Consider the following 15,574-nt stretch of genomic DNA (forward strand, 5'->3'; position numbering starts at 1 on the left):
TTTTGCATATGAAACCAGAGGAGTTGTACTTACATCTTATGCCATCAGCTTGTCCTCGGTCACAGTTTCCGACCACATATAGCTTTGCAAAAACTGCATAAAAAGCACTTGCAGCAACAAAAACACAATATTCCAGAAACACGCTTTGCCGATCCGATCAGCTGTTCATAACACTTCCTACGTCCATCAGGCAAACTATGCATGTCCCGAAACCGGAAGTGACGTCATTTTGTGGAAATGTAGGTTTTTTACCATCAAGGCCTTATGAGCCTATACTTGTTATTTTAAAAGTTATCTTTGACTTTATGACTTTCTGTGTCGTTTCTGGGATGCTTAGGACTCATATTGCACTGCTAGAAATAGTTTAATGCATATGCTGTTTTTTTGCAAATTTGCATTGTAATATTTATTTTCGTTTTTCCTGCAGTATATATAAATTGGTGTATTTCAAAAATAAAACTATGAAGACACTTAAAATAAATTTCCTGTGGTGGGAAACTATTTTGTGCAACTTTTTTGTATTTACAGTTTTGAGGGATAAGCCTCTTAAATTTCTCTAACTAGAAATATATGTTAAAAAAACAAAAACGATTTTCAATTTAATTTAATTACTATGCACTTAATGCAGACATATTATTAAAATTTGGGCTATAATGGTTGTATTGATGTATATCAACTTGAAATGCTCCCAAAAATGGCACTACAGCATGTAAAAATATAATATAAGCTCTGGCGGACTTGGTTCTGTGGTAGGTCTTAAAGGGTTAATAACATAACAATCCAGAAAAGTTTGGGTTTTTATTTTTATGACAGTGTCGATTTCTGACATTTTGTTGAAATGTAAGCTTGTAACAATTTGATCGTTTCTAATAAAACGAGTGTAAAACCCAAGTTAGACATTTTTTTTTATCTATGTCGACTATGTTTATATGAAACGTGTATACTTACAGCATTTGATGTATTTTAACTATATACATAAATGTAACACCTGCATATGTGTAAAGATATGGTTTTGATTTTGCCACCCTGAGAAAATTTCTCTAGATCCGCCCCTGCAGTGACACAACATTTCATGCATTCTAGGCAGATTTTTAACGTGTAAACACGGGCTTCACACCAAAACATTAAGAAAATGCGACCAAATTTTTCAGTGGTGCGACTAAAAAAAAATATTGTTCGGGTAAAAAAAAAAAAAAAAATCTCTGCAACTCTCCGTGTGGTCAACAACAGACACATATTATGCCCCTATCGTGGACTAAACCAATCAGAGATAGTCATGGGCGGGACCTCTCTGATTGGTCGTGGTCCAGTTGAAAGTGCAGGTGGAAGAGAGAGGTGAGTAGCTTGAATAAGGCGATATCAATTCATTAACGGATTCCACACAAAGACGTAAACACAGAGCGGACCCGACGCATCAGAATCAGCTTTGTCTTTCTCGGCTTTCTTACCCGACGGTCCGTAGACGGACACACTGTCGGAGCTTAGCGATTCTGATGCGTCGGGTCTGCTCTGTGTTTACGTCTTTTTTGCGCTGATTCTGAGCTGCAGGTTTTGTCTCTCTCCAACCAAAATTCGCCGAGCCAGCAGCAAAAGAAGCAGCAAACTGCGCTTCACATTTCATCAATGTTGTCATGAATTCCCTCTGACTTTTGCTGTTTTGCTTCCACCACGATAAAAATCACACTTCCTGCACAGCTCTCTCTCTCTGTGTACTTCAGGAACAGTTTCCAGTCTCAAATCTGTTTTCTGCATTATTCATTTGCTTATTACCCACCAGTCTACCGTTGTTTACAGCGCTGTCTTTTTCTTTTTTCACTCAAATGACCTCGGACAAGAAAGCCTAATTTCTGCTGTTCAATACTGAAGAAATTTAAACTTTTTAAAATTATGCAAAATTGCAGAATATTGCAGAATATTTTAAGGTTATCTGCTATAAAAAGCCAGACCAGGAAAATCTCCTTCATGTTTTTCTGTGTTTTATTCTCAGTTACTTTCACACAAAGGCATCTGCTGTGATGTTCACAATTCTGATGAAGTCTCATGTGTATCAGTACTGATAAATGATCAGAATTATAATATTTCTGACTGTCTGAGGCTAAATTGAATCAAATCAGGACTTTGAGAACCGGAATCGAATGGATTATAGAAATCAGTGATGATACCCAGCCCTAGTGAGCAGCCTAGGCCTGAGAGAAGTGGATGTAGCTGTGGGTAATAAGAAAAGATGAAAAGAACTATTGATAACTTTTTTGTTAAGTTAAGGCCTGATCCTTCTGAAATTCATAGCCAGTGCTCTGACACGGTGCCATCAATCTCTGAATGCTGAAAAAGCACAGTGTATCCAGAAAACACATTATATGCTGCAATAAATGCACTGCCCAAGTGTCCCCTCTCCCCACTGCCTTTCAGCAGCAGGCAGCAGCAAACAGGTCGTCAGAGGAGCCGAGATGATGATTAAGTTTAACATTTTCTACAATATTGACAAAGCACTTTAAGCACAAGTTTGTTAGTTAATAATTTAGAAATGAATATTGTCTGTATGGACTTCCCCCCCAAAGAAAAAAGAAAGTGCACATGTAAAACTGCGGTGTTAAGCGATGCGGTTGAAAAATTTTAGTGCGCCTAACTTTTGTGCCGGTACGCCTACATTTTTTAAGTTAGGCGTACCGGTGCACCCATGTCAAAAAGTTAGTCTAGAGCCCTGTATTTGCTGCAGGTGAGGAACAAAAACTGGTACCCAACCCACACTCTCCCTTAGTCTATGTAGAGATTAACTTCAGTTCCGTAATAGGTGCTGATCTTATTATCGTGTTGATACAGACACTATTTTTCCCCCTCACACTTTGTCAGGATTAAAATATTTCTCACATGAAAGACAAATATGACTAAAATACACCTTTGGACTTGGAAGATGAATGCCAGAGAGACTATGCAGTGGTGTTTGTGTGGTATGTTGAGGTGACACTGAAAAAGGGATCTGAGCTGTGCTCCAGCTCTGTTCCTTCCCTTTTACTCCCTCGATGAAACTTTTCCTCTTCTGGTATGACTGCAGGAAGCACACTTTCTTAAAACAATCACAGTTATGAAACGGGAAGTGAATGAAATGAGAGAGAAAAATAACACATGTCAACTTTCAGTTTTTTTCAACTCTTGCAAAGTTGTCCTTTATTAGTAAAAATGTGTCATTTTTTTATCAAATCAATATTTAAAGTCCAAACATTCTGAAGTACTCTAAGGCTACGTTCACACTGCAGGTCTTAATGCTCAATTCCGAATTTTTGATCAAATCTGATTTTTTTGTCTGCTCGTTCACACTACAAATAAAATGTGACAGCAAACGCGCTCTAGTGTGAACGCTCAAAGCGCCCGCTCAAAGCGCCCGCATGCGCAAAAGAAGACGTCGCACACAACACGCTCTGTTTAGACCCAGAGCAAACAATATTGTTTGACTGATGGCCCTTAATGTAAAGACTTGTTTCGGACTTTACGTTTCCCAATTTTGCTTTAAGTTATAAAGTTATTTTGTTATTTACTAATGATCCTTATTGCTGTTTTAGAGAGGGGCGGTGCTTCAAAGGATAGTTGCAGATTTCTGTCAGAATCTGCAGATTATACAGTACAAATAAAATGTTCACGTTTCTCCAACGTTGTCTTCCCAACAGTTTCACTGACATCTACACTGGATGGCCAGGAAGCGTTTACGATGTCTTATCGGGCACTATTTAATTGGCGTCTGTCTTGTGTCAGTGACGTAAAAGACGGATTTAATGCGACTTGACGATTCAAACAGCAGTCGCTTTCTAAAACATCGGATATGTATCGGATTCAGTACCACATACGAAAGTGACCCAGATCGGTTTTGAAAATATCGGATTTTTGCCGTTCACGCTGTCATACCATGATCGGATATGGATCGCATAGGGTCAAAAAAGTCGGATTTGATGCGCTTTCACCTGCAGTGTGAACGTAGCCTAAGTTTTATGTCTAGGACCATCTTAAGCATGTTTACAATCTATTTTGAGTTGTGTTTCAGGACACATGGTGCATGCATGAAAGTCCATTAAAGTACTCCTGAGAAAAAAGGGTTAGTTCTTCTCCTATGTTCACCAGTTAGTAGCTGCCTTGACTGTCTTCTGTTTGGTTCTTAAGAGGTAAAATAATCAAAACTTTTTTCTTCTACTACTGGTACAAGAAATCTGAACCGTGACTATAATAACAAAACCCCAATAAAACTCAGTGTTTTAGCTGTCTTATAGTAGATCTGTTTTAAAGTTTGTACTTTTTGTTCATTGTCAATGTAAAATGTTGTATTGTTTTAAAGTCATGTCTATACGGATGCTTGTTTTCATGTTCATTGCACACGTCTGACAAATATACACAGATCATTTGCAAAGGAATGGTTTATTTGAAGAGTTTCAGTCAGGATTCAGAAACAGCACAAGTAAACGTAACAAAGGATCTTCTTATGGCCTCTGACACTGGAGACACCTTGTGCTTGTCCTACTCGACTTCAGTGCAGCATTTGATTTTTAGAGATTTCAGAGATAAGAACATAATGTTAGTATTAAAGAAACTGTGCTACAGTTGTTTGAATTCCAACTATGTGATTACATCCAATTTGTGCATGAAAATAGTCTTCTTCACACAAAAGTTAGTCACAGAGTCCACAGGATTTCATACAGAGACCAATAATTGTTACTTAATGAATACTTCCTCTTGGAAATATTATATGAAGACACTGCATGCAGTGCTATGCAGATGATACCTTTATTTATTCATGAAGCCAGATCATACTAATCAAACAGTCAAAGGACATTTATGAAGATACAAAGGCCTGGCTGACCTCTTATTTCTTACTTTTAAAGTCAGACAAAATGGAGGTTATAGTCTTCCTAGGTTATTGTAATAATAGGAACATGATGTCAAACCAGATATTTACTATAGATAATATTAATTTGGCCTCCAGTAATGCTGTGAGGAATCTTAGAGTTATTTATCTCCTTATATCAGGGTCCTTCAATGTGAACATTGAACAAAAAGACTAATAATATTTATTTTTAGCAATTATTAAACTCTGGTGCTTTCAGCTATAGTTTTATCCTGTATCTCTTTGCTCTCCTCTCTTTCCCAATTCTCCTCACTGACCCAGCATTTTGAGTTTCTTGTGTTTCAATGTCATTTTTTCATTATGGTTTATTATTCAAGGTTGATTTTGTAGTTCTGTAGTTTCGTTTCTGTGTTTTTTTTTTAGTTGAAATCTCACCTATGAGTCTGCTTAAGTGAACCATTAATAAATCTAAGCATATCTAAGTGTTTTTTTAATTTTTCTTTTTTTTTTTCAATTAATTTGACTTTTATTCAATCAACATGTTTGTACCAAATTCATTTAAATTGATGTTTTATTGTTTGAACACTTTGGCACATCAAACGTCAAACTTGTTACATGAACTAGTAAAATATTTGTTTGTTGCACCAATGATAATCTTGTTGAATGAACAAATGTAACTTATGTCTGTAGTACATGATGTGTTCATATTACATAATGTTCAACAAAAAATTCAATGGATTTACAGCAGCTTCCTTTTTCTTTTTTTGGCCGCCTGTCCCGTTTGGTTCTTTTGCCATCAGAATTATTGTCTGAAGGCAAAGAGAGAAGCCCAACGGATTTACTATACCAAGTGGACCATCCCTGCCTCAACGTATTGGTCCATTTGATTGACCTTTGTTGTTATTATTTATTTATTTTATTTTATTTTCAGTTGTTACAGACGGGATAGACATGACTGGGGGGAGGGAAGGAAAGAAAGACAGCGGGGAAGAGGAATAGTGATGAAGGCCAAAGAAAAGGGCAAAGAAAGCCCCCCCCCCCCCCCCCCCCCCCACATATTTTTATATATATCACCTGGATATATACCACTATCCCAGAAAGAGCTGAGGAGAGCCCCAGATGAGGGGTCACTCAGCAGCCGCGGAGCAGAAGCCGGGGGGGGGGGGGGGGAGTTGCAGTGGCGTGCCCGTGAGCTCCACTGGCAGTCAGCTGTGCCATAGTGACCGAGCCTCAGGCCGAGGGCACCCCACCCTCGAAGGGGCCCGAGCGAGCCCCAGGCTCCAGGCCCCGACAAGCAGCCACCAAGGAGTGCGCCGGTGGGTACCTGGGCGCCCATCCCCGGACACAAAGAACCACCAACGCACCAACATCTGAGGGCGTCTGCCACTGGCAGGGGAAGTGGTGGGGGGAGATAGGCCTCCATACCTTAGAGGGCCTGAGATGTCCCTAGAGAGGTGGCGTCTGATACCCAACCTGACATATATACACAGACAAACAGTTTGTTACACTCACCCAACGTGGAGACAGACATAAAGAGACGCTGTACACACAATCACACTCCCCAAGCGTACTCTATACTCCAGGTCTAGGTACCCTTGCCCCTGGAGGGGGAAACTGCACCTAGGCCCAGGTAGTGTTACCCTCTTCCCTGGGGTGGAGAGAAGCAGACCGCCCCAACTCTGTAGCAGCAGGTTTATGAAAAAAGCACAATAGCCACAACACTGGTCATTCCATTTTTTGTGAACAGCTCATCAAGCTTCAATTTTTTAACCTCCCAGAGCAGAAAATGCTTAATTATACATAAACAACAAATATACATAAACAACAAAATACTTTATACTATTTATTCACAGCATGGAAATGTAAATAGGGAAAATACCTTTGTTGTGTGGACATGTGTTTGCTAAGTATATAAATAACTGCTACATAATTAAAAAAAAAGGCAAGTTTCTACCAGCATGATGACACTGCTTGCAGTTGTGTTATCACATCACTTATGATGTCAAGCTAGCCAACGTGCGGTGCAAAAATAATACAATTCATTATCTCCAATCAGTCAAAGTCAAAAACCAGATGGAGTTAAAATAAGGACAGGGTTGCAAATAAAAGAGGACAATGAAAAGTCAGAGCTACAGCAGCCCGAAATCAAAACTATGACTATCATAGAGGCTGCAGGTGGTCAGAGTTTTAGCACAGAGGTTTAATGACCAGATATTCTTTTCTTTATTCTTTTTACAGATTCAAACCTTTGTATTTAACATTTTACCAAAGCCACTAAAACTAAACCAAAACATATATCAAGTAAAATATAATTAATCTGATAGCCTTGGTAATCTTCAAGTGACAACAGAAATCGTAGGTTGCAGTTTGTAGTTTGTAGTTTGCTTATTCCAACTGATCCAAAACTAGACAGTAGGTGACTCCTTTTCTGCAACAAACATAAAATAATGGTTAATATGTTGACCTTTCAACATGACAAGTAAAAGCTTTTGTTGTACTGACCTTTCACTTGCACGTCTAAAGACCTTGAAATGGCTTCTTGGAGGTCGGGGTCATTTGACAGGTATTCTTCCTCAAACAGGCCAAGATATGTACTGCAAAGCCAGAATGTTTTGTAAACTATTTAGTTAAATTACATATAAATGATGTTGACATAATTACATTATCACAATACATAGATTGGCCTCAGCATTATTAAAGTTGTGTAGGATCATCTTGACTATTCCTGAACCACGCTTAAAGAAATTCAATAAAAAGAAGACATCGCCATCAAGAAAGCTTGGTTAAGAGAGTTCAAGCTGTGTTGAAGACTAAAGTAGCTCATATCACATTTTGAATTTTAAGCTCATTAAAAATGTACAAGTTTTGTTCTACTCTAATATACTGCGCTTCCAAGTCTGTTTGTAGACTTCAGTAAATCACTGCGCTTCTTTCCTATTTTTCCAGCAAAATACAAAGAAAGGAGGGGTGGCTCATGACTTTTGCACAATATAGCTCAAAAGATTAAGAGATACAAACATGTACAAAACACATACCTGTAGGATGTGCTAGATAAACTTGGCTTGGTAGGTCCATTAGACACACTGGAGGTGTTACTAGAGAACTAGAGCCAGTGTTACTGGTGACACGTGTGTCACCAGTAACACTGGCAGAAGAATTCACTGATAAGCCAGGTGTGTTGTCACTGACAGTGGCAGTCCGGTTGTTAAGTGATGACGTGACGAATCCTACTTCCGGGCCTAAAGTAGTCTGCATTTAATATGGCTTTTGTGTTGTTAACATGTTTAATGTTTTGTATTTTCTTCTATTTATTCTCAAAAAGCTCCTAAAACAGTCAGTGATCACTGTTGACCTCCCACGGCTTTTATTACCGCTAATCATTTATTTAAGCTCAGTTTTTAAACCCTTACGATGTAACTACAGCCCAGCCCATGCAGCAGTATATGAATGACTCGTATTGTGGATGATTATCTCAGTTGTTCTCCTGGCTGAAGTTTAGTCCTTTTACAGCATCCTGCCATGCGATTACATTTGTTCCTGACCACCGAGAACACTCACGTTAACTTTTATCGAGTGGAAAAAAAAGTTAGCTTGTTTATATTATGCTAACATAGCTGTGTCGCTAGCGGTCACGTAGCATATCATTATATACCAGCTAGCCAAACTTCAGTAACCCTACAAACGTCACTGTTGTTTAGGTTTCTGTCTTCATTTATGTTGGAAGTGATAACAGAGCTGCATGTTTTAATTTGTTTCCAAAACCCCGCAGTCAGGACATGCTATATTGTATTTAGATAGAAGCTAGCGAGCTAACTTCCTGCTAACTTCTAACTCCGTTAAATGTCATAAATTCCGTTTTCATGGATGCCTGGATGTTAAACTCAATTGTTACGCCTGGTAGAGCAGAACGCTGATCATTTTATTAAAGATGAAAGACTTTAGACAGTTTTTCAACTCTCAGTAATGCCATAGTGATCGTTTGATATATGGACCTGCAGCGGAGTTTAGGCCCAGACACGGCTAGTGACGTCAGACTTAACGACCGGGTAGCAACGCACGAGATGACCTCATCATCAACAGACATGGACTGTGTGTTAACAATGGGAATGGCTGAGGTAACTTCTTTAGAAATTTCAACTGTGAGAACACAAAGAACAGTAGTTTAACTTTTGAATAACATCAAATCACATATATCCAGCTTCCAGTTTGGATTCAGGAGACAGACACTATCTCTACTTTTAAGATTAGGCTTAAAACCTTCCTTTTTGCTAAAGCATATAGTTAGGGCTGGACCAGGTGACCCTGAATCCTCCCTTAGTTATGCTGCAATAGATGTAGGCTGCCGGGGGATTCCCATGATGCATTGAGTTTTTCCTTTCCAGTCACCTTTCTCACTCACTATGTATTAACAGACCTCTCTGTATTGAATTGTATCTGTTATTAATCTCTGTCTCTCTTCCACAGCATGTCTTTATCCTGTCTTCCTTCTCTCACCCCAACCGGTCGCAGCAGATGGCCGCCCCTCCCTGAGCCTGGTTCTGCCGGAGGTTTCTTCCTGTTAAAAGGGAGTTTTTCCTTCCCACTGTCGCCAAAGTGCTTGCTCATAGGGGGTCATATGATTGTTGGGCTTTTCTCTGTATCTATGAAGCGCCTTGAGGCGACATTTGTTGTGATTTGGCGCTATATAAATAAAATTGAATTGAATTGAATATATAGCTTTTACATTTCATGTATTTAGGGGTACATTTCTTTCTGCTCAAAATATTAAACTAAATTTAAATATGATTTTAACAAAGACTTGACACTTAAGTAAAGACACAATGCCTAAGATGACTAAATAACTGACACTGAATCAACTTAATTTCCAGTTTATTTGGAGCTACTTTTAGATAGAAATATTTACCGCATTTGTCAGAATTCAACGTTTCTGTGAAATCCTGCCTGCTTGTATGGCTACTCTCTCCATCAGAATATGTCTGTAAATTAAAACAGATAAAACATTTCATTATACTGACAAGAAAATGGCATAGTAAATATTAGTAATATGTTTATGTATTATGTATTAAAACATAATACAAGTGACAATGTTTAAGGGAGTTTAAAATCCATCTTTGCCTTTTTCACTCTCATTTTATGAACATGCATACATTTGCTGAAATGCTCAGGATTACTTACTGATTCATTGTTGTCACATAAGCTTGTCAGGTCTGACATAAATTGACTTCTGATGAAACAGTTTTTTCACAAGGTCTCCATTCAAAGTCTGTTTGGAAGTGAGTGATGGCTCAACTAGTTTGGTGTGGCATGCCAGCAAAATCTGTAGCCTAGGGGAGGAAGAAAACTGTATATATGAAATTTTTGTTAAGGCTAACAGACTACAATACAATACAGTACATTAAAAGGCTTAATTTTTGTTAACTCTAAAAGATATCAATCCAGTCATCTGATCAGTGGTCTCAGATCCTTTTCCAGCACCGAAATAAGTCGAATGTTACAGATACAAAAGGGGAATGAAAGTAAGGATATAAACATAAATACACAATATATACACATATACACATATATAAATACAGAATATACAATATGGATAAATAGGATTGCACATTTGAGTGAGTATATTGCACAGTGATAATTGCACAGTCGAATATAAGAAAACAACAAATATTGGAAATATTGCACAGTGTAAAAAAGCACTACAGCTCAGCTGTTCCCGCCCTCCCTTGTCCCCCTGTTTCCCCTCCCTCTCCCTTCCAGTGAGGAGTTAAACAGTCTGATGGCATGTGGGACAAAGGAGTTTTTAAGTCTGTTGGGTTTTGACTTTGAGAGAACCAACCTGTCGCTGAATAGGCTCCTCTGATTGATTACGACCGTGTGCAGAGGATGCCCACCATTGTTCATAATGTCCATCAGTTTCTTTAATGTCCTTTTCTCTGCCACTGTCACCAGAGTGTCCAGCTTCATGCCGACCACAGAGCCAGCCTTCCTGATTAGTTTCTCCAGCCTGGATGAGTCCTTCTTTGCTGTGCTGCTCCCCCAGCACACCACAGCATAGAAAAGTACTCCTGTAACCACCGACTGGTAAAACATCCTCAGGAGCTTCCTGCAGATGTTAAAAGACCTCAGCCTCCTGAGAAAGTACAGTCGGCTTTGGCCTTTTTTATACAGGTGCTGCGTGTTGCATGACCAGTCCAGTTTGTTGTCCACCCACAGCCCAAGGTACTTGTATGTGTTGTGTTCCCCTCCCCTCTCCCTCTATCTGAACTGGCAGTGGACCTGCTCTGGACCTCCCGAAGTCCACAACCAGTTCCTTGATCTTTGAGGTGTTGAGTTGCAGGTGGTTTCTGTGACTCCATGTGACAAAGACCCTCACCAGACTCCGGTACTCCTCTTCCTGGTCATCCCAGATACACCCCATGATGGCCGTGTTGTCTGTAAACTTTTGAATGTGGCATAATTCAGAGTTATAGCAGAAGTCAGAGGCGTACAGGGTACATAGACTGCAGGATAGATGCTGAGAAATGATGAATTGTCTGTGGATGAGGCATGAAGTGGTGGGTCTGAGCTCTGACCTCTGATGAGAGATAGAAAGGGGATTGTGTCTGCGTAGGTGAGTAAGTGTGCATGTGCAAAATGAGACATTCATGCAAATGAGTTATCTTCTGCAGTGTGGCCACTTCAGTTTCAAGTGAGCAATAGCCTCTTAGCACTGCACTTCATCTACATTTCCATATTTATTTAATTTAATAAGAATTTATAATTATTAAAATGAGATACTTTTGACCCTGGAAAACCCAAACCTTTAAACGATACAGTACCTTTAACCTATCATTAAGTGGAACTTACCAAAAATCTAAGTGCTTTATTGTACTATTATGAGCGATTTTTGTTGAATTAGATTAGGCCTAGTATGTCATAAATTTTATGACTCATCCTCTGTGAAAAAAAGTGATTTGAATTTGTAGCATGATGGAATCTGTAGTTTTTGGTCGCAACATTGTATGATGAACTTGTGCAACATCTTAAATTGTAAAACCTGCTGTAGGGTCTGTAAATCAGCCTGACCTGCGTGTGTTGACCTCAAGCACAGTGAGGAATCATCCCTGCTTCTATAAATGGTTTATCACATGCTGTGGTATAAATGAAAGCAGCTGTGGTTAAATATTCTATATTAATCCTTTTGAAAATTCACTGTTGGACATGGTCAACATTTCTCTTAAAATCTTGCTTCAGTGTGGTTAATGTCCATCAAAGTGGTCACTTACCACTTGGCTCCAGAAGTAATTCAATCGTCCTACACAGCTATAAAATGTTCAAATAAACCAGCCACATATGGTTTTGGAGCCTGTATCCAGTTGACATATTTGGTGAGTATAGCTAAGTTCTTTCATAGTTGTGTAGTAGTTAAGTTCTTTATCATTTTCATTTTGTGATGCACCCATGCATTCAATCAGAGAAGATTTTTAGAAAAATGTACCTCATCAATGTGATTTTTTTTAACTGACAGGTCACAAAGAGTGAGAATAAATGGGGTTCTGTCTGACCCAGTGTTCTCCTCCACAGGTTCTCCTCAAGGGTGCGTCTTATCTCCCTTAACCCTTTAAGACCTACCATAGAACCAAGTCCACCAGAGCTTATATTATATTTTTACATGTTGTAGTGCCATTTTTGGGAGCATTTCAAGTTGCTATACATCAAAACAACCATTATAGCCCAGATTTTAATAACATGTCTGCATTAAGTGCATAGTAATTACATAAATTGCAAAAAAGTGCAATAAACTACAAAAAAAATTGAAAATCGTTTTTGTTTTTTAACATATATTTCTAGTTAGAGAAATTTAAGAGGCTTATCCCTCAAAACTGTAAATACAAAAAAGTTGCACACAATAGTTTCCCACCACAGGAAATTTATTTTGAGTGTCTTCATAGTTTTATTTTTGAAATACACCAATTTTTATATACTGCAGGAAAAACGAAAATAAATATTATAGTGCAAATTTGCAAAAAAGCAGCATATGCATCAAAATAAACTATTTCCAGCAGTGCAATATGAGTCCTAAGCATCCCAGAAACCACACAGAAAGTCATAAAGTCAAAGATAACTTTTAAAAACACCAGTATAGGCTCATGAGGCCCTGATGGTAAAAAAAAAAAAACTACATTTCCGCGAAAATGACGTCACTTCCGGTTTCGGGCAGGTCATGGCGGACATGCAAAAGTTCGCGCTGACGTCTATTCCAACGTAGGAAGTGTTACAAACAGCTGATCGGATCGGCAAAGCGTGTTTCTGGAATATTATGTTTTTGTTGCTGCAAGTGCTTTTTATGCAGTTTTTGCAAAGCTATATGTGGAAGGAAGCTGTGACCGAGGACAAGCTGATGGCATAAGATGTAAGTACAACAAATAGTTACGCAAAACAGAGCGTGCCCGCTCTGACCGGCTTTAAAGGGTTATTATTCATTCTCTATACAAACATGTGTCAGAGCAGATATGAAAACAGGGCCATCATTAAATATGTAGATGACTCTGTTATTGTCAGCTTACTGAAAGAGGTTGAAACTAACCACGGTCCAGTCATTGATGACTTTGTTCAGTGGTGTGAGGAGTCTTATCTCCAGCTGAACATATCTAAAACAAAAGATATGGTTGTTGATTTTAGGAAACAACAAAACGGGCACGGAGTCACTTTAATTAAAGGTCAGAAAATAGAGCAAGTACAATCATATAAATATCTTGGGACCATAATCAATGAAAAACTGAACTTTGATCAAAATTGCAAATCAGTTTGTAAAAAGGGTCACCAGCACCTTTATTGTCTTAGGAAACTTGCTCATTTCCACATTGACCAAAAAATTTTAACTTTGTTTGATCGTTCTTTTATTGAGTCTGTTTTATCCTTTTGTTTGGTTGCATGGTTTGGTCTGACCTCTGTCACAGAGAAAAACTCTCTAAATCAGATAGTGAGATGGTCCAGTCGTCTGATAGGTGAGCCACAGTCTTGTTTAGCCTCCCTGTACTGCAAGCAGGTACAGAGGATGGCTTTATCAATCCTTAAAAATGGTTCCCGTCCTCTAAGGGGTGAATTTCAGCTTCTTCCCTCAGGACGTTATAAAAATAGCTTTGTCCCCATTGCTGTCACTGAATTAAATAAGAACTGTTTTTGATTCGAAATATTAAAATTAATATATATGTGCCACAGTGAGGTTTATATCTTTACTAGGTATGTGTGTTTTTTAAAGGGATGCCAAATTCTGTCATTTTTTCTGTAAAGCAAATTTACCTTGCCTATGGGTATAAATAAAGTTACCTTGACCTTGACCTTTATATTCATAAATAATAGTACTGCTGGAGCTGAAGACTGAGCTTTTAATGAGCTCAGGAAAGAACCAGAAACAGACCAACAGATTTAAAAAGTACATTAAAAAAGTCAAAGCTGAATTGATTACCCAAAGGGGGATTAAAAGAGTAATGAAAAATTAAATTTGTGTGTTAGCAAAACAAATGCTTAAACTAAACGATTTCCTACATACGCTAATTAAAAATGCTTGTGTGGTCTGTATTTGTTGAAGTTGTCTGTTTTATTACACCAAACGTATGGTGGCCCGTCTTCAAGATCTTCTCTGTGAAGGATTTTCCTGCTGATGCACTAAAGCTAGTAAAAAGTTTCCTTAAACTCTAAGTCCCCCACATTGGCCAAGGCATTAGAAAATAAGAAGATATATCACAGCCTTCTACAGCCCTGCCCAGCTCTCCTAGAGTAACTGCCTGTCTCCTGGTATCTCCTCCATCATGTTCTTTAGACTGTGCTGGGAGACAGAGTGAACCTTCTGGAAATGGCACATATTGAAGCGCCAGTCTGTTCTTTATAAACAGACCTTGGATTTAATCGTTGTTAGATTTTGTCTTTTACTTTAATGAAATCATAACTGGAGTGAGATTTCAATCAGACATACAAGTTGAAGGAGCCTCTTTAAACGCTTAGGTTTGAATGTAAGCGATGGAAGTCAAAATCCACAGACGGCATGTGATAAAATTTATTTAAAGTGATATGACATGATTTATGATTTAAAGTTGATGTGACGTTTTGCAGATCAAAGCAAATGTCCAACAGAATTCCATTTTGTGTGAAAATTAGTTCAGAGGGCTATATAACTCGTTTATTTGATCATATGTGTTCTAACTAGGGATGGGTATTGTTGAGGTTTTATCCGATACCGGTGCCAAACCGGTACTTTTGAAATGGTGCCGGTGCTTAAACGGTGCTCAAACCGGTGCTTAAAGAATGGAGAACACAAAATTGGTCCAAAAACCTCTCATGTTCAGCTGTTTTTTTGTAAAAAGATAACAATGTTAGCCTTTTCTGCAGCTATAGGGCATATATGGTATCATTCTTAGCTGGAAGCAGTGCTTAAACAATGGAAAAAACACAAAATTTGTCCAAAAACCTCTCATGTTTAACTGTTTTCCACTTTTTCTTTGGTCATTTTAGTCTTTTTGTCCAGGGTGAAGGGAGTATCTGCCATCAAACAAGAAGACAGCCGCATGTAGCTATGATGGTGTTTGCTAGTTCACCTTACATGCATTAATGTAATAACGTGGTTAGCCTACTCAACGTAAATTACACACGAACAACATTAAGCTACTCACGCAGAGAAGAACGGCTGCTGCTGCATCATCATCCTCATCATTTCTGCTACACTGGCAGGGCTAGGGGCCAGGACTCTCCTCTTCGGGTTTTTGGGGGATG

The 15,574-nt window shown here is 38.6% G+C and overlaps 1 long non-coding RNA gene across 1 annotated transcript; it reads left to right on the forward strand.

Annotated features, from left to right (window-relative positions):
* The first annotated feature begins 10,033 nt into the window (after positions 1–10,033).
* Positions 10,034–13,000, forward strand: LOC146498408 (uncharacterized). The gene is made up of 2 exons (XR_014870513.1): positions 10,034–10,638; positions 10,866–13,000. It is a non-coding gene; the product is annotated as an uncharacterized LOC146498408 (long non-coding RNA).
* The last annotated feature ends 2,574 nt before the right edge of the window (positions 13,001–15,574 follow it).

This window comes from Neolamprologus multifasciatus, chromosome 18 (assembly GCF_963576455.1).
Source record: "Neolamprologus multifasciatus chromosome 18, fNeoMul1.2, whole genome shotgun sequence".
Classification (NCBI taxonomy): domain Eukaryota; kingdom Metazoa; phylum Chordata; class Actinopteri; order Cichliformes; family Cichlidae; genus Neolamprologus; species Neolamprologus multifasciatus.